This window comes from Tinamus guttatus, unplaced genomic scaffold (genome assembly GCF_059628265.1).
Source record: "Tinamus guttatus ecotype Peru unplaced genomic scaffold, ASM5962826v1 Tinamus_guttatus_pri_ptg000530l, whole genome shotgun sequence".
In the NCBI taxonomy this organism is placed as follows: Eukaryota; Metazoa; Chordata; class Aves; order Tinamiformes; family Tinamidae; genus Tinamus; species Tinamus guttatus.
Window position 1 is genome coordinate 6,195,765 of NW_028289064.1, and position 18,609 is coordinate 6,214,373.

An 18,609-nucleotide genomic window follows, 5' to 3' on the forward strand; every position below is an offset into this window, starting at 1 on the left:
CTCTGCAGAAATCACGATGGTCGTGAAAAATCTGCTTACTGGGGTTGTTTTGAGATGATGTTTACATGGGGATGTTTAGAGCCGCACAGATTGCAGCCGTGTTTCCAGAGAACTGCAAATACGGGCGAGTGGAGCGCGCGGGAAAAGGCCCCAGGCTCTTCTGGGGAGCCCGGGCTGCTCGACAAAGGTATTGCCTCCACCAAAAAAAAAAGAAAAAAAAAAGAAAAAAAAGAAAGAAAAAAAAAAAGAGAGAGAGAAACAAACCCAAATGCTACAAACGTGCAATATGCAAACTTGAAACCTAAAATTGTCGCCTTGTCAATTAAACAATGTATCAATTTCAAAGTAACTTCGTCCCCTGACCTTGTTTACTTCCAATTAGCGATACGACGCTTGGGCCAGGAATTGCAAATTTCGGAGGTGCCTTTCCAGGCTCCCTAAATATCGCGTGCGAGGAGTGAAGGAGGCGGGGGGTAGGAATAGGCCCAGACTGATCCCACATAGGCTCGGCCGAGGTGCAGTCGGGCTCGGATGCCCCGGGCGCAGCTGCGGGACCTCGTGGAGCCCCGCGCGCCCGCGGAGTCCCCTCACCGCGGGCTGCAGCGAAAGGCAAGAGCTTAAAAAGCCAAATAATTTTCACACGTGCACACCTCGGTTTAGTGCAAGCCACTAACAAGAACATTTGTGCTTTTACTACCGCCGGAGAAATTAGCCAGGTACAATAACTTGCTGGAAAAAAAAATGAAAAAGGTCTTTTTTTCCCCCCAATTCTCGTAGTTTTGTAGCTCTTTCTCACTGCATTGCAATAACTGTTGTGAGCAGAGTCTATTATTACGTTCAGCCTTAATAATATAAAATCATGTCATTGAGTTACGTATAAATAATCAATTTTCTCTAATAAAGGTAAGTTCACATAAAGAGGAAAGCAACTTTTTTTTTATAGTGAGCGAGTTTACAATATTGCCATAACGTTTACAGGAGAGAAAACTTAAAATGTGATAGCAATGATTTGCCACCATTTTCCTTTTCCTTATGCACACACATAAAAAAAAATCAGAAACTTATAAAGGAAAAAGCAACCTGGTACTTGTATGTAGCTCGCTGAATATTGTCCACAGGCATTTGCCACAAGTAGCATTAAGTGAAAAATTGATGGGGAAGATTTCTGCTATCACAACGAAGACAAAGAAAGTTTTGGACTGTGTTCGATTCTCTAGAGCATTAAAAAGGGAACATGTGTAATGCCTTCAGCAACGAGGTATATTGCCTTAAAAGATGTTACTTGCAGTTTACAACAATTTACTTTAAGAAGTGATTGTTCTATAATTACACTTACTTGACTACAGTGGCACAATCTCTTTACTGGTTGTTTATTTAAAACGGCACTATTAGCAATAATGCAAAAATAGTGGGAGCTATTGTATGAAGTTTGCTGTTCAGTCATTCAAATGGTGATTTTCAAAATGGTCTCTGATCCTTTTTTTCTTCCCTATAACAGATTTAGTTGCCAATAAATTAAAATTTCTGCAGAAATCAGAACAATGCTATCATGTTTTTGTTTGTTACAGTTCACACATGTGAGTGGTTAAGACAGAGAGGTGTAAAAAAAGTGGCATTTCCTATCCTCGGTGGTAATCTGTAGGAAAATGCATATGCAGTGCGTTAGAGAAAATGAAATATAGATAACACTGTTAATTGTGGTTTCTATGGTTAAGATGATTACTGGGAGGAATATGTCATGGCTCACCCTAAAATCTATTTGGTCGGCCTCGAAGTACAAAAGAAGGACAATTACATGAAAAGAAAAGAAAAAAAAATGAAAATATTAACTATAAAATAAAATAAAATAAAGGTCCAAGGCACTGGCATCTACCTTGCTAAAGTCGTACTTACAGACATTATCCTTTCACAAGTCTCCCCTGGTATTTAGCCCTACAACCATGCTCAAGGAAAGTACAATTTAACAGCTCCTTGGCTGGACGTGGGATTCCTGATGTCAGAACAGCCCAAGAGCTTTGTGCTCGGTCTAGGCCGCTTCCCAAATATTAGGGGGAAGGACACATGGATCTGCAGTTAGCTGATTTTTATACCCTCTCTGTTGCGTTTTTTGACTGTTCTGATATAATTATTTGCCATGCCCTAGGCCCCTCTCTCTCCGGCTCGCCTTTTCAATCTGAGGCGGCCTCACAAGCCCCAGCTTTAAAAGGCCCGAGATGTTTTGCATGAGGCTCTCACAATAGAGGTTGAGAGAATTGACAGTTTCAAAAACAAGGCGCCCTGTCCTTTCCAGATGCCGAGAGCCCCTCTCCGGCACCATCTCTCGTTTGCTCCTCGCTGCTGGTGGCTCTATCCTTAGCATTGCAAATATCCTGCAACAGCTGTGTTTGTAAACAGGGGGGAGCGCGGAGGGAGCCGCCCGCGCTGCTTCCGAACTGCGCGCGGCGGAGGCACCGGTATCGCCTGCTTCGCTTGGAAGAAAAAAATGGGGAAAAAAAATAAATTGAAAAGAAGGAAATATATATTAAAAAATGGGGGGGAGTGGGCGGGGGCGGCCCCGCGCCCGCGGGGGGCCGCGCTCCACGCGCCGCCATCTTGCCGGGCTCCCCGCGGCCGCGCCGCGCGCGCCCCCGACCGCGGAGCCCCGCGCGCGGCCCCGCTTTGTGCTCCGGGCGCCGCCGCCGAGGCCGCGCTCGGGCTGCGCGGGCGCGGAGGCGGCGCGGGCAGAGCCAGGAAGACGCCCTCGAGGGCCCGAGGGCCGCGGGAGCCCGTGGAGGGCTCCGGGGGTCGGGAGGCCGCCCTGCCTCCTCCCCCCCTCTCCCGATCCATCTGGAAACGAAATTGCGCCGCGGAGAACGGCCGGGGGCCGGGGGGGGCGGCCTCGCGGGAGCGGGAGACGCGGGGAAAGGTCAATGCGGGGAGTGCAACAAGGTTGTTTACTCTTGTGTTTAAAATGCAGTCGGGGCCGTAAAGTGTGTGAAATTACGCACTGGTCTCTTAAAGAGTGGCTAATTTATAGTAAATAGCGCGGCCTTTGTAAATGGCTTTATTATGTTGTTTCTTGTTAATTGTTGAGAAAATCCCCATTGTTGAGTGTGAATGGCTTTATGAGCTAACCTGGTCTGTGGTGCAATCAAGGGGCAGTAAATGGCCGCTCTGCTAATGTGGCCTGTAGCGAAAAGCGAGGAGCGGCCGCGCTGACCCCCGCGAGGCGCTGCCGGAGTGAGGCCTTCCCGTCCGCGGCCGAGCCGGGGCTGCCAACGCGCTGCCTTAAAATGGAGGCCCCGGCGCAGCCCCAGGGCCGGGAGCAGCCCCAGGACACAGGGAATCGCTTCTCGCCTTCCCACCCGCCTCCAGGCCCAGCCACGAGCCGCCTTCCTGCGCCTCCGGCTCCGCGCACGTGCGCGCGGCCGCGGAGCCTGCGCGGCGTTGCGCTCCTTTGTTAGCGGCTGCGAGGCGGGTCCCCCCGCGCCGGGGCTCCCGCGCGGCCCCCACGGCGCCGCCTGCACGAACCTGCCCCCCGCCCCCTCGCGGTTCCCGTGGGGCGCGGGGAGCCCCCGCGGGCTGCCCCGAACTGCGCGGAGGCTCCGTGGCTCCTGCCTCACCGAGGAAACCCCAGCGCGGGGCTTCCCCACGGCGGAAACACTTCCCCGAAACGCCCCCCGCGCGCACGTGTCGCTCTGGTGTAAAATATAAATCGCGATGAAATGTAAATTCCACTCTCGAAACTTATATTGGGCTATTCTCTTTCCTGAAATCTCTCCCCCTCTGATTTCGCTATTAGGAGAAATCCCCCTGGGTTTAAAGCACTTGTTTCGCGGATTTCGCTGCAACCCACATCTGTTCAGTTCCGCCGCTGCGCGCAGCGCGCCGCGGTCCGCCCGCGGGCGCGCAGGGAGCGCAGCCCGAGCCGAGCCCCTCGGCATCCGGGGCTTCCCGAAGTGCCTCCCGGGCTCAGCGGTGGATCGCAGACGTGTCCCCCGCCCGGCTCCCTCTTCCCGCGGGCTCGGGCTCCTCGGTCTCTTCCAGGCTGCTCTTGGCAGATAGGGCAGCGCAGTCCATTTCCCTCAAAACAGGATGTTTCCATCAACCTGCGTTTGGTTTTCCCCAAAGAGCAGCACAAAGTTTGCCTGGGAAACACGTCCCGGCTAAAGCCGTGGCTTTAGGTGCCGCTCGGGTCACTTCACATCTTTGCAGTGTATTTCATCCTGTCAGTGCCCTTTCTGTACCTTCGCGGGCAAAATAAATAAACTAACAAACAAGCGGCGTCCTTTTGAAGAGGCGCCCCGCGCGAGCCCCGCGCCGGCCGCTGCGAGCCCGCGCTGGGGACCCGAGTGGCTGCCCGGGTGACCCGGAGGCTCCTCCGCCAGCCCCGTGCAGGGCTCGCTCGGGCCCCGCGCGGCTCCCGGCTTTGTGCGAGCGCCGCGAGCCGCCACGTAACCTGCGCGAACATGTGGTTTGTGTTTCCCCCCCGACGCCTTTGTATTCCCAAGATTTAGGGTAAACTGCCCGGGACAACAGCAAGCCCAGAAATACCATCTAGGAACCGGCACTAAAATAAATAAATGCATAAATAAATACAAAGTGTGTGTGGGGGGGTGCTCCTCACTTTTGGAAATTGTTATTGCCATTTAGGTGAACCTGAGAGTTTGTGTAAAGGTAAATACCGAGAGCGTGCTACTCCACGTACAATTTCCCAGAGCATTTAAAAAACTTTTCTGTGTCTGCTGAGGATGTTTGAAGTAGCGCTCTGCAAGGAGGGGAGGATTTTCAGGTTGTTTTCTGCTATGACATAATCATCCCCATCAAAATCTGGCTACGTTCGCCGGAGGGAAAAAAGATGTTCGTGCTGAATGATGTGGTAGAAGAAAAGAAAGAACAGTGTTTAATACACACTATAAAATAATGTCAGATCTCCTAGTCTGTGATCTCTCAGTCTCTTTTATATTTTAGGGAAATTTCTAAATGGTAACCTGGGATTTACAAATTTTGGTAGTAAAATCTCATTAATTCCATTCTGATTTCTGTACCCTTCTTGTATAAAGGGGCCTGTAAAACGTATCAGTTCCACACAAGCCCTGCCATTCATCAGCTCCCGGAACGTCAGCATTTCCCCATGCAACTGCGTAGAGGCCGAGAAATCGAAAGAGCCTCCAGATGAGTGGTGATACCTCTTGTCCCCCTTACAGAGCACTCGGTGATATTTGTTCCGCTCGGGAGGGAAAAAAAAAAAAAAAAAAAAAAAAAAAAAAAAAAAAAAGAAGCTTCAAGGGAATTGAAAGTATTGAAAGTGAGTGATTAAAAATAATAATAAAAAAAAAAACACCTGAAAGTTGGGAATCTCAGTGGCTCCAGTGTTTGCATTGCTCGGGGCACGTAAAGAAGCTACACGGCAGCAGCTTTTCCTCGACAGACTTAAAGGAGGCTCTTGCCCTTGCAGAGGTCTCTGTCCTCACCGCAGGACCCTGCGCTCCTCGCGCCGCCTCCGCGGAAGCTGCGAGCCCTGGGCGAGCACAAACTGCGCGGTGATTTCGCTGAGGCTCCGCTTGCACAAAACCTGCAGAGCCGAGATGCCTCTCAGCCGAAATTTACTGCTCGTATTTGGTTTTGCAACACTGATTGCATCTCATCAGTTAGAAAGACGAGCTACATAAACATCTGATAGTTTGTATTAGAATCAAGAGCAGTGACAATTGCACAGAGCTGTTTTCAATTTTATTCCGAAGTGTTTACACATCGACATATGGTAAATTTGTCTTCACCAAGAAAGTTAAGAATCAATAGTGTTAATGGCTTTGCATAGACATGATAGCGATTAACATTTCTGCATCTCTACCAGTCCGAGGTTCTCGAAGATGAATGCTTGTGTGCCCAAAGAAAAGGCATTTTAAATTGAAGATTAACTAGCTGTGGCTGCCTGGATGCTTGGAGCTCCCGGTAGTCACTGCCGAATTCAGCAGGACTGATTCCGTCTCCACCGAGGAACATAGAGTATCAGCGCTTTAGCTCTGCTTTTATGTTTATTTTGAAGTGTTTTCGCTCCTGAATACCTGTAACAATGAAGCCTGTGGGAAAAATCCCCCCAAAACCCAAAACAAAACAAATCCCACCAGCTTTAATCTTTATTTTCATTTTTTTTAAATTATTTTTATTTTTATTTTATTTTTTTGCTCCCGAATACCTGCAAAGATCAAGTCTGAAAAAAAAAAAACACCCAGCCAGCTACGTTCTTCCTGGCAGGAAAGCCCCGTGTGGGAGAAAAGGATGGCTCCTCCTGCCTCATACTCTGCCGTTCGTATTCCCATGTTTTCAAGGAGTCTCTTTCAGCCCGAGGAAAGCCGGGAAAAGCAGAGCTAGCGAGGCCGCTGGCTGATTCTCCCTGGTTCCCAAGGTGCCGCACTTTCTCGCTGCTTTTCCTGAGGGATGTCCTGCAGGCTCAGCCATAATAGGACGAGGTGGTTGCTCCGAGACTCCGAACAAAGCAAGGGTCTCCTACCGAACAGATCACAAAATCCTATGTATATATGTTATATATATATATATATATAAGATCCTCTTATGCCGGCGCCATTGACATTTGCCAACGCTGCTAATGCATCATTTTCCTCCAACATTTGAGAATGTTTGTGTTTAAATTTCAGGTGTTGCTTCAGGAAGATCACGAAATCTTGTGGAAATTGTAAGGCTAACCCAATCTAGATATGTCCATGCACGGCTCTAAGTCAAACGGGTCAAATATTTTTTTAAACACACATTTGCCGAGAGAGAGAGGAAAAAAAAAACACACACAAGGCATCTAAGCTGGAAACCTGTGGGGGCATAACAAAAGGAAAGAGGCCAGAAAGAAATATCCCACAGTGGATTACAAGGTTATGGGACAGGTCACTATAGGAAAGTTTTTAAAAAAGGTACATTATATAAACCTCGCATAATTCAAAAATTGATAGTTCTGATGTTGTAGTTACATCCACAGGTATTTTGCTGGTTTTGCTAATCAAGTGCCTGTGAATTTATTGGGATTCTGTTCTCTTAATACACCTTCCTTTGCCGGGCATTCTCTTTCACACATAATTAGAAGTCTGACAACAATCTTTAATGACTGATTATTTAATGAAGCCCAGCGTTATTCTACACCACAGACGACCGTAGAGAACTTGCTTTTGAGGCTAGGGATCTAGCCAGGCACGCAAGAACCCCGGCCATACAAAGAGAGGGCTCAAAGACAGTAATATATTAAATATTGCAGCGATCGATTTCAATACTCTGAGTGGACATGGGAATAAAAATTCACCCCGAAGAAGAAATGAGGTGGGATTGTTCGCTGGGAGGAGAACAAGGCTCTTTTCCGTCGATCATTTCTGCTCAGCGTGGCAGAGGGCTGGGCAAACCTTTCTCGGGCGTTGGGGTCCCCATTTGGGACGTTCCTCTAACGGTTAGTCACGTCTCACTGGCGTTTCCACCAAGTGAAAAGACGTTCTTTGTCCCGAGCGAAGGGATTAACCCCCGGCCGGGCTCCCGGTGGCCCCCGCGCCCTCGGGGCTGCCGCGGGGGCTCCGCTGGCGGCGGCGCTTGCGGGGGCTCCGGCCGCGGCACCTGGCGCAGGAGCCGCGGAGCCCCGCGGAGCTTCCCGCGCCGCTCAGCGCGGGGGCGGCCGCGCTCCGGGCAGGGTTCCGCGGCGGCGCCTCTCCTGTCCGCCTGCGTCGGGGCCGCGGAGCGGGCGGGGACCCCGCGGGCGCGGAGCGGGTGCGGAGCGGCCCGGCCTCCTCCGCGCAGGTCCGTTACGCGGAGGTCTCCCCGGCGTCCCCCGCTTCCCGTTTTCCCCCTCCTCCTCATGTCTCCCCCCTCAACCTCCCCACACACACTTCGCGGCTTTAATTAATAATTAAAAGGCGCAATGAAAATTAAACAGGAGGCAGAGGAAGGGGTGAAGCGATTCCGCGCCCCGCGGGAGCCCGCGCGGGCGCTGAGGAGAGGAGCAACCGTGGCCTCGTGTCGCGCGTGGGCTACCGGCCAGGTCCTTCCTGCGCTCTCCTGGCCACCTTCCTCCTCCTCCCGCCCAGAGGCAGCGGTGCACGAGGCTGCTCGGCGGGGCAGTGCCCAGGTTTGCTCTGCCCGGCTGCGGGGGAGAGAAATCACAGCCCTGGCAATGTGAACCTGTTGACTGCCACAGCCCGAGAGAAAGGGCTGATAGTCTTTTACATTCCCAAACCTATGGACTTGAGATGCCATCGCTGGGCCCCTGGATTCACCTGTCACTGCAATCACAGCCCCTGAGCATTGACAAATATTCACAATAAAAGAGTGAAAAGGTCTCTTAAGGTTCACTGATTTGTGTGTAGAACTTTGGAAAACTGCAAATAAGCGAGAAAAATTGTCCATTCTTGTGAAGGGAAATACAAGTTTGCACTTACCGTTCAGCGACAAAACCCAAGGACTGGCCAAAGAGCCAGTGTCACACACTGTAATCTCCATAACAATTTCATTTCCTCTCTTCCATCTCTTTCTCTTTACTGGTCAGCAAAGGGGAAAATCTACGGGTTTAATCCCAGAGAAGCATTTCCATTTATTCCCACTGCAGGCAGAAGGGGATATTGAGGAAAGGCACCAGATTCCCCGCAAAGTGAGGTGGGAGCTCTCCGAGGCTGCTCCGCAGAAAGCGCCTAGCAGGGCAAGTTGGCAGCACCAGGCCAAAAGATAAATGCAAGTCAGAGTGAAATAGAAACTCGCGCTATTAAATTTCCTGTTAAGTGTGTCTTTGGATTAGTTGTACATGGAATCTAGTAATTAGGGTCCTTCTCTTCGGATAAAATCTTTTTGGTTTCATATTCCAGACTCGAGCGTGATTGTTCCATATGCATGGAAAAAAATAACACTTCTTTATTATTATTTTGAGCGCATAAAGTCGCTCCCACATAAATGTGGTTTCCCTCCCCCCTGCCTTTTTTTTTTTAAACCGAAGACAATTTTAAATTGTGGAGTATTGGCAATAATCATAGAAGGATCTATTTTATGCCATCTTAGGCCTCAGAATCTGCTGTCCCCATCTAGCTTAGAACAGGGAAAAGCATTTCCCGATTAAATTCTGCATTAATAGAACTTGGCAACCGGCAACAAAAACTGAGCTTAAGTGAAATGAAGAGACAAAAGGCACTTTAAGTGCTGAGGCGGGGGCGGGGGGGCGCTAGGAAGCTTACGCCACTAATTTAACATTAAGGCGACTTTCCTGCCTGGCCGCCGTGCGAGGTCTGCGCCTGGGGCCTGCCGGGGGGCCCGCGGTGATTCCCGCCCCAGCGGGAGAGCCGCGCATCGCCCCTCACCTCGGCGGGACGCGCAATTTGTCGCGCAGCGCTGGGAGAGCTGCGCGGCGAAACGCGCAACTTGCCGACAGAGAAGCCGTTGCCCGACCCGACGTGGCCACCGGGAAGGAGTCCCGCGAGCTCCCGCTCCGCGGAACAGAGCAAGACCTGCATCCCGCACCGCGGAGCTTGCGCGGCCGCGCGGGGCGCGAGGGCTGCTCGGGCACCGGCGGCAGGAGGCGTCCGAGGGGGCGGATCTGCCGCCCGCCTCGAGGAAGGGGGATTCCAGCCCGCGGGATACGGGCGCGTTTTCCATGGGGATAGAAATCCCCCTTCCTCCCTGCGGAGCAGCGCTGCTCCCACGCGTGCCCGCGGCGGGACGCGCTCGTCGCCCCGAGGCTCGGTGAGGGCCGCAGCCCGTGCCGGGGCGGCCCCGCTGGCCCCGCCGCGCGGAAATAGAAATGTAACACGGGCCCGGACAAATTAATTTTTGACGGATTTATGGCACGGCTCGCTCCCGGCATCTCCATTGGCTCTCCGAGCTGCAGGAAAGCACAGGGATAGAAGTATAAACACGCACTGACTGCTTAACGGAAGCCCCACGACAGTATCTGCCAGGGAAAGATCAAGACACTTGGTGCCTTTTGCACAGATAATGCCCATATTCCGAGTGAGTGATCAGAGCACCCCGGTATTGTGAGGGAAAATGAGAGGAAGGCGAGGGACGTGGGAGCGAACAATGGCATTTCTGAATCAGTTTGTTTGATTGACATTTGGGGGCTTCATGACCCGAGGGAATAGGACTCATTACCGTGAATACACCAAAACATCAACCGAGATTAGAACTCGGGATCTTTTAAAAATCCTATTTCATTCTAAATTATAGTGCGAAAATACCAATTCTTAGAAAAGGGAGAGAAGGAAGAAATTACTCCTTTATGCTCCTTTAATTGCCCGAAGCCCCCCAAATAGAATAAGAAATAGAGGTAAGGTTTTACGCAGTATTTGGGAGGAGAAAATTAACTTTACAAACTAAAAACACAGCGACTAACAGAACACTAAATGCGATATACGTTTCCGGGACCTATAGATCTTGCGTGGAGTCGAGATGGGAAGAGGCACATGGTGCAGGAATAACTTAATAAGAAGGATATTTGACAGATTGATAGGAATAGCTTATTAGATATTACTCAATTTCCCAGTTATGAGACTTTTACTACTCACATCTCCATAAAAAAAATCAGACAAGTAAGTGTGAGAAAAATCTACAAAATAAATCTCTGAGAAGGAAAAAGGAAGAAAGAAAAAAAAAGGACAGAAAAAAAAGAAGAAAAAAAGTCCAGATAACCCGCACAGCGAGGGGAGGAAAATGCGAAGAGCAGTATTGAATTCTGCTCAGAAGACACGCTGGCTCCGAGCAAAGACTATTTTTTTTTTCTTCAGAAAAATTGGGAGAAAAAAAAATCTGCAGGCTGTGTGGCAGATAAGAGCAAAATCTCTAAGCACTGATTACGGTGCTTCCCAGGCGAAGGCAGAGGAGCCTGAGTCAATGGCCGAGCCGATTTCTTCTCCTTAAAACTACGTCAAAATCCTGAAATCAAAACCAGCCACCAACTCCAGCCAATGTATTTTCAATATGTTTGTATGTATTTCCAATCTATTTTTATATATTTTCAATATATTTGTATTGGTTCCCTATTATCTTCCGGAAGATAAATGCAAGCACGGTGCCTAGCACAGGATGAGGCGCTTATCCAATGACATTATGAAGAGACGGTCGTCATATTATCAATTTTTCGATCAATTACCAAACCTGTGTATTGCTTAGAAGTCATTGCTTTTGCACAACGGAAACAAGGGCTTTTTATATTATTATTTATTCACAGGCCAGGAATATAAATAATTAGGATCCTGCCCATCTTGACAAATAAATTTAATCTTTCAGGATTAAAAAAAAAAGCAAGCCACAGACCGATAATTATCTAAATGTTCAATTATACATTTACTAATACGACCAATGATTCGAAGCCTCCGCACATCTAGATATTATCTTTATATGGAGAGATCGTGGTTTTAATTAATGACTGCTTTATTCTCATTATTCTCAAGAAAAATAGAGGTCATGTCACATTAAAATTAAGATTATTTTAATTTATTTAGGCTCTTAAGCAAAAAAAAATCAGTCTAATTATGTTTCGAATTAACCAGGAAAGGCAATTTAACTCGTTAGAGAGTTCGAACAAAGAGATGCCCGCCCGGCCGCACACAATAGTGAATCTTGAGCAGGGAAAAGCGCCCTGTCTTTGCGCCCTCCTCTCCGTAGGTGCCATCTGGAGGGGAGAGGGGACAAAGTGGCCAAGGGAAGGGGCGTTTTAAGCCTTTCCCGGACGGCCCCTGCACTAGCTGGCCCCGTGGTCGCATCCCCCCGGCGCGGCCGCGTAGGGCTCCGCAGCGCTGGTGGCCCGGGCGGCCGCGCCGCGCACCGCGGAAAGGCGCCCGCGCCCCGGGGCGCCGCGTCCCGCCCGTCCCGTCCCGTCCGTGCGGGCTGCGCGGGGCGGCCTCGCCCCGCCCCCGGCCCACGAGCGCCGCTCCCGCCACGGCGCGTGTCCCCCGTGGGGGCGCCCCCCGAGTGGCGCGGGGCCGAGCAATGACTGGGGGCGGGGAGGGAACACGCCGCTCCGCGCGGCGCGGGCAGGAGCGTCCCCACGGGGCGCCGCGGCCAGGTGCGGTGCTGGCGCCTGGGCTGGGGGCGCCGCGGGGACTGTGGGGACAAAGCAGGGGCGGCGGGGCGGTCCCGCGCGCTTCTCGCGCAGGCGGCGCGGGGCAGCGCGGAGCGGTCGGTCCCATCGCGGCGGGTCCCGCGCGGCCCGGCCGGGGAGGCCGCGGAGCCTCCGCGCCCGCTGGCGCCAAACGCGGTCCCGCAGCGCCCCCTGCAGGGCGGCCGCGGCGCTGCAGCGCGCGGGACGCGGCTCTGCCCCTTAAAGGCGCCGCCGCTCTTAAGGTGGAACTCGCGCCCGCGCGGAGGGCGGGGGCTCCTCTACGCTCGCGGTCCCGCGCGCTGCCCACGCGCGACTCCGCACCCCGCGTTCTCTCTCCTCGCTCCCGGCCGCATTGTGGGGGATGATATTGCCTGGGGTGTCACTCTGGGGGGGGAGGGGGAGGTTACCCCCCGCGCGGGTTTCAAACGCCTCCTCCTCCGCGGAGGAGCGAGTCCCAAGCCGCGGCTTCCCCCCTCTCCCCGCCCCGAGCTTCCTCTCTCTTCCGCGGAGCGTCCCCGGAGAAGCTGCGGGAAGGGTCGTGGGGGCAAAGCGGCCCCTCCGAAGGCTGAGGCGCAGCTAACGGTGCCCGGTGCCCCCGAGGCCGCGCTGAGCCCCCTCTCCGGCAGCAGGGAGCGGGTTCCGCAGCTGCATTTGCTCCGCCCGTGGCGGCGTTTCCGAACCGCGCGGCCCTGCGCTCTCCCCACTACGGCCCCTCTGCGCTGGCGTTTCCAGCGTCCCAAGAGAGCTCCTCACGGGACGGACCTGTCCCGGTGTCAGCCCGGTGTTTTACTCTGGATTGTCGCTCCTGTGGCCGGGAGTTCGGTCAGTGACAGCAGCACGGGCCCTGCTGGGAAAGTGCCCGTGTTTGTAGGGTGGGTGCGCTTCGGCTTTTTAATGTCGGGGGTGAATTTGGTGGTACTGGTGGTGGCCTCGATCCCCGGGGGAACGGCTGGTTCCAGTGCGTGCCCCGATCCACGGAGCCCAATGGGAGCGGGGCTGGGCCGGGGAGACAGAAACGCTCGCAGTGCCGAAGACCGGGTAACTGGTACATATAATGTATAGAAATAAACTTGAGTAGCGTTTTCACAAATGTTATGCTCAAAACAAAGTCGAGAAGACAAATACAGGCAGTTGGAAATATCACTCTGTTCTGCTGATATATATTTTTTTCTGAGAATTCAGTGCCATTTCTTTAATGTTTATTGACAGGGGAATTTTTGCGGCGGGGAGGGGGAGGGAAGAGGGTGGGTTTGGAAACTAATGAAGATAAATCTGCCCTGGAGCCGCTCCCCGCAGGCCATTAAGCGCCCCCCTCCCCCCTGCTTTTTTTCCCCAAGCGCAGATTTGCGGGCGCCGCTTTTCATCTCCGCGCCCGCCCCGACGTGCCCGAAACGGCAGCGAAACGCGCCCCAAATCGGGCCCGTTGTGGCTCCCTCCTCCTCCGCAAAATCGCGACAGGCCGAATCGCCCGCAGAAGCAGAGGCGCGTGGGACTCCAGCGCCCCGGGCCACAGTAAAGCCGCAAAAAACGCGATTAAACCGGCAGCCCCAAATCGGCTCCCTCATCTGCCCTTTCCTCCAGAGCATCGGAACACGCTGCCTTCTCGGGACGAAGCGGCCAAAGCATTTGGTTTCCGTACCAGGGTGAAATGTATTTTTTCCCTTCCCAAAGTAAACATGATGCGTAGGGCTACAACCCTGGCAGGGCCAACAGAGGGGAATTTAACTTTTAAAGAAGCCGATCTGGGACTGTGATTGATGCTGTGTCTCTCTGACAACAGCGAGTGTGTAGCTAATTGCCTCTATAAACGAAAAAGATATTGCCCTCATTTTATCAAACGCATTCTTTGTCCGGGGCTAAAACAAGTGTCACAGTAAATGAACAAGACTGTAGAGATTAATAGTTTCCCAGCAGAGAAACCGAATAAGAGCTCCATGCAGGCAACCAGTGGCTGTTTTAAACTGAGAAGGGGGTTCGCTTCAATTTTCTAGGGGCGGCTGCTTTTCCAAAGGTCCCTCGGTGGCTACAGGGGCTGCTGGTGGGTGCCAGACCAGCGGGCGCAGCTCTCCCACCAGCAGGCCTAGTCCTGCAGGATGCAGATATGTTCCCGTGGGCTTTTGCTGAGGAAGAGAGTGCTCCTGAGCTTTCTTTTTTCTTTCTTTTTTTTTTTTTACTCCTCCTCGGCTTCTGATTTTCACTCTCTGATCTTTCAATGATTTTTCTTCTTTATCTAGAAAGCTAACAGCCAGGCTGGAAAGGACAGGGTAAAGCTTCCCAGCAGCACTTACTCAAACACGTAACACGTAACACGAGGGCTGTGTGAACATCTAAGAAAATCAAGTTTCGCCTTCTCTGTGCACCCAAGAGTTTTTGTTGCCAGCCTCAAGGCTGCTGGGCGCCCACCCTTTCCTGCACAGGCGCTTCCATGTCTCCATATCCCAGCAGGGTAACAAATCCCCTTGTGTCTCTCATTTTTTCATGGGGACAGTGATGTTTGGAAGTGTATGGAGAATCCCCCCTGCTCCCCACGACCTTTTGCTTTGGAGCCAAAAAAGTGTCTTACGTGAACCTCTTCCAGCAGATCCCCTTAAAGGCACAATGTGTAGCATGAAATGTCCTCATGAGACGGTTTCTTTAACCCAATGGTGAAAGCACAGTCTAACCAAAGAGCTGGGAACTGCTCAGCAAAACTCAGACATGACGAAGGGCACTTGTGGCTAGCACAGTGTCCAGGGAAGGCGCAACCTTCCCAGGATTTGCTGCCTTTCTGGAAATCACACTTTTGCGAAATGCTAGTTACTGGACACAACACTAGGTGAAGTGGGTAGGATCTGATGACCAGTAAAAAATAAAATGCATCTACCCCCTGCATCAGCCCCCTCCAGACATGAATTTTTTTGGTAGATTAATAACGTTTAAAGCTGAAAGTTGCTGGTCATGGTTCTCCTTGGACCAAATTCAGAGACACCACTCAAGAAGTAGCTGAAGATCCTGAAACTCAGTTACCTATCTGGAGGCTGCTGTTTTCCATTTGCTTTCAGCTTATTTAGAGCTGCTATTGACAGAGCACCTCCACAGCAAAGCATCTTTCCATAATTATTTGTGCTGGAAGCCATTTAAATTCCCACTTTTTTTTTTTTCCCTGCGATTTTGCCCCTTTCTCTGTGGAATCACAAGCACATTCTTGGTGCTGATATTTTCCCTGCTGAACCTGCGTTGCAGATAGCATGAACAGTGCAGTTATGCTTATTAGTCACAGTGCTCGGCCCTGGTGTTAGACTAATTTGGAAAGACTTCCTGCATAGCAAGGAACAGCAGGATTTGATCATAGTCAGGGATCCATTACAATGTGCACTAGGCACTTTAAGGAGCCCTTATCACCTGGGACGTTTAAAAAAACCTGCGCTCCATGAGGCACCAGTGGAAGAGCGCAAAGAAACATTACGTTCAAAGGAAGATACATTACACGATCTGCTAGATCTTTTGCATCACTGAATTTTAGCTCACTGATTTGATTAAATGATGCAAAAAAAAAATCTGACAAAACACAGAGAAGATGAGCAGGGAATATTGACTCTTTCACTGCAGTATTTTGTGGAATATTAAATTAATGTTCCCACATGATGTCCAGGCATCAATCCTGATATCCCTGGAGTCAGTAGTGACATTTCTATTGCCTTCTGTGGAAAAGGGCTATTTATCTGAAGGCATCTTGATCAAAATAAACACAAGGAAATAGACTGTACGTGAAAATATTTTGAACTTCCTTTTGCTTGATTTGAACAATTGCTTTGGTCCTAGGTTATTAAATCTTGACTTTACCCCAAGAGAGGTTGCTGTTGTATTACTATCCTCTTTCCTTTGCTGCAGGGATAATCAAACATTTCAATAGCTTTCTGTTGACGGTGGGACTATGGTTACTTTTAACCCTTTTTCAGCCTAGTCAAACAAAAATGTTAATAAAAACATCTTCAGAAAGTGCTTAGTCAATCCAAATATCAATCAGCCTTTCTGAAAACTCAGTGTGTCCTGTCAACTGCATTTTTAGGAGTTATTTTGTCGAAAGAAAAATACACTGGTAAACCTGGTATTGAAAGGAAAATCACATTTGAAACTAGAGCTTGTGGAATTTGAGTATCAGTGCTAGGCAAATATAAAGATTTTGATCAGATCTTATATTTTAAAATGCAACCCTAGATCTTGTGGTTCACATCTAGGGCTCACAGCAACTGACATATTCCCCATTTTAATAAAGTAAAGCATGTGCACCCGTGAATGAGCACAGTGGAATAAAGTGCATCTCTTATGGTTTACATTAGGCAGCCTTTTTGCTGCCTCCTTGTAACCCATTTTTTTGCCCCGTGAAAACATCCCCACAATAAGATTCACCGCTGTTTACATGAACGTCTGACTCTATTAGCTGTGAAGAGGGAGAGCTATAAACTCATCCTGTTATTCCATGGTTTTAACTAATGTAACTGTCACTGAATTTTCTCCTTGTTTCTCAAGACAAAAACAAATAGCACTGGGAAAATGTGATTTTTTCGAAAGTCTTTTCATAGGATCCTGCAAATAACAGTGTTCATAAGCATGTAAGATATGAGCACCGTTATATTACATGGCCTCTTTAAAATAGTGGTCTCTTTTACATGGCCACTAGCAATCTGTAGTTGCACTTAAGCAGTCAAGTTATAAATAAATGTGGAGCAAACAGAACAAACACAGAAAAAGAGCAAGAATTTACTGTGCGAGTATCAGAATAATTAAACAGGGACTGAATCCATGGCCCTGGTTTTGGGGTGGAAGAGCCAGGAAAGAGTTAAGATTTGCCCGCCTCTCGGGCCATTCAGCAGGGGTTAAAAGGAAGAGTGTGTCCTTTTTCTGAGGAGAGAGAGGTGCAAAGGGAAAGCTCGCAGGCTCTGTTTGGTCAGGGAAAAGGCTTTGTTTGGTGTCACTTTGTGTATTAATGAACCATGCCCTAAAGGAAGGGCCTACAAGAGATTTGGCAGTTTCCTCGGGTGGGAAGGGGTCTCCCCTGGGCTGCAGAGACTGCCCCTGCGCAGGGCAGAGATGCAAGGGGAAATGCCAAAGGCACCAGTAAATCCCTTGAAAAAAAATACATGCAAACACCCTACTGCTTTCATTCCCACTCACGGGAACTTCCTGTCTCGAAGGTCTCAGGTAAAATTTTGTTGAGATGATCAGGCCGTTGGAAAGATGTTAGGGGGAAGGTCGACCCCTGGGCAGACAGCCCTGGGAAACCTGGCTCAAACCATCTGGGAACGTTCAACGCTGGAGGGCTCCTGTGGCAAGGAGCGTCTTCTGCTCTGGGGCTGCTTCTCCGGTGGGTCTGACCCACCAGGCGGACACCAGGGCAGGCGCTTCCCACCCCATGGCCCATAAGTTTCCTGAAGGCTTCTCAACTGTTAGGCTCTCCCAAGGAGATGGGGCAAGTAACACCCAGACTACCACCCTCCCCCATCTCCCCTCTCTTCCCCCTGCTCTTTTATGGGATTGTGTCCCCCTCTCCAGACTCCTCTTTCTTTCACCTTCCCCAACCCTTGGTGCCACTGACCCCCCATCCTCCTGCCTGCTCAGCTCAGGGCACATTTTTTTCCTTACTTTCCCTTTTTCCTAGGAAGATAAGAATTGTTAGGCTGGAAAGGGTCAAACCAGAGAGATTAAAAAACAACAAAAAAGGCAAAAGGCGGGGGGGATGGGACAGAGGTGGGCTGGGATTTTCCTGGGCCTGCTCCGGCCTCCTGGTGTGAGAAGCCCTGCGAGGAGCCCTGCTCTGAGGCAGCCTCTGCTGTGGGTGCGAGAAGCGACCTCAGAACAACTCACCTGTGCTCAGATAGTCCCAAGGGGCTGCAAAGTTCTGGGAAACTGTGGCTGAGAAAAAGCTTGGTCCTTGTTTAGGACCAAGTTCTCACCCCAGAGTTAAAGGCAGCTAATGGTGAAGCATTACCTTAGATTTAGCAGAGGTTCAACAACATAAGTATTTCCCTCCAAATAATCCTATTCGTTGCATGAACTGATTAATGCTTTGTGCCTGTAGCTCTTTATTGACAGCTGAACCAGGCCTGGTGGAAAAATAAGCCCCAGACCATAGTAATATATAACTGTGCAATTAAAAACTGTCTTATAATGTGTGCACAGAAGAGCCTAAATTAAAGGTGAAAGCAGGAGTTTTCTTTCTTTCTTTCTTTCTTTCTTTCTTTTTCTTTCTTTCTTTCTTTTTCTTTCTTTCTTTCTTTCTTTCTTTCTTTCTTTCTTTCTTTCTTTCTTTCTTTCTTTCTTTCTTTCTTTCTTTCTTTCTTTCTTTCTTTCTTTCTTTCTTTCCTTCTTTCCTTCTTTCCTTCTTTCCTTCTTTCCTTCTTTCCTTCTTTCTTTCTTTCCTTCTTTCTTTCCTTCTTTCTTTCCTTCCTTCTTTCCTTCCTTCTTTCCTTCTTTCTTTCCTTCTTTCTTTCCTTCTTTCTTTCCTTCCTTCTTTCCTTCCTTCTTTCCTTCCTTCTTTCCTTCTTTCCTTCTTTCCTTCCTTCTTTCCTTCTTTCCTT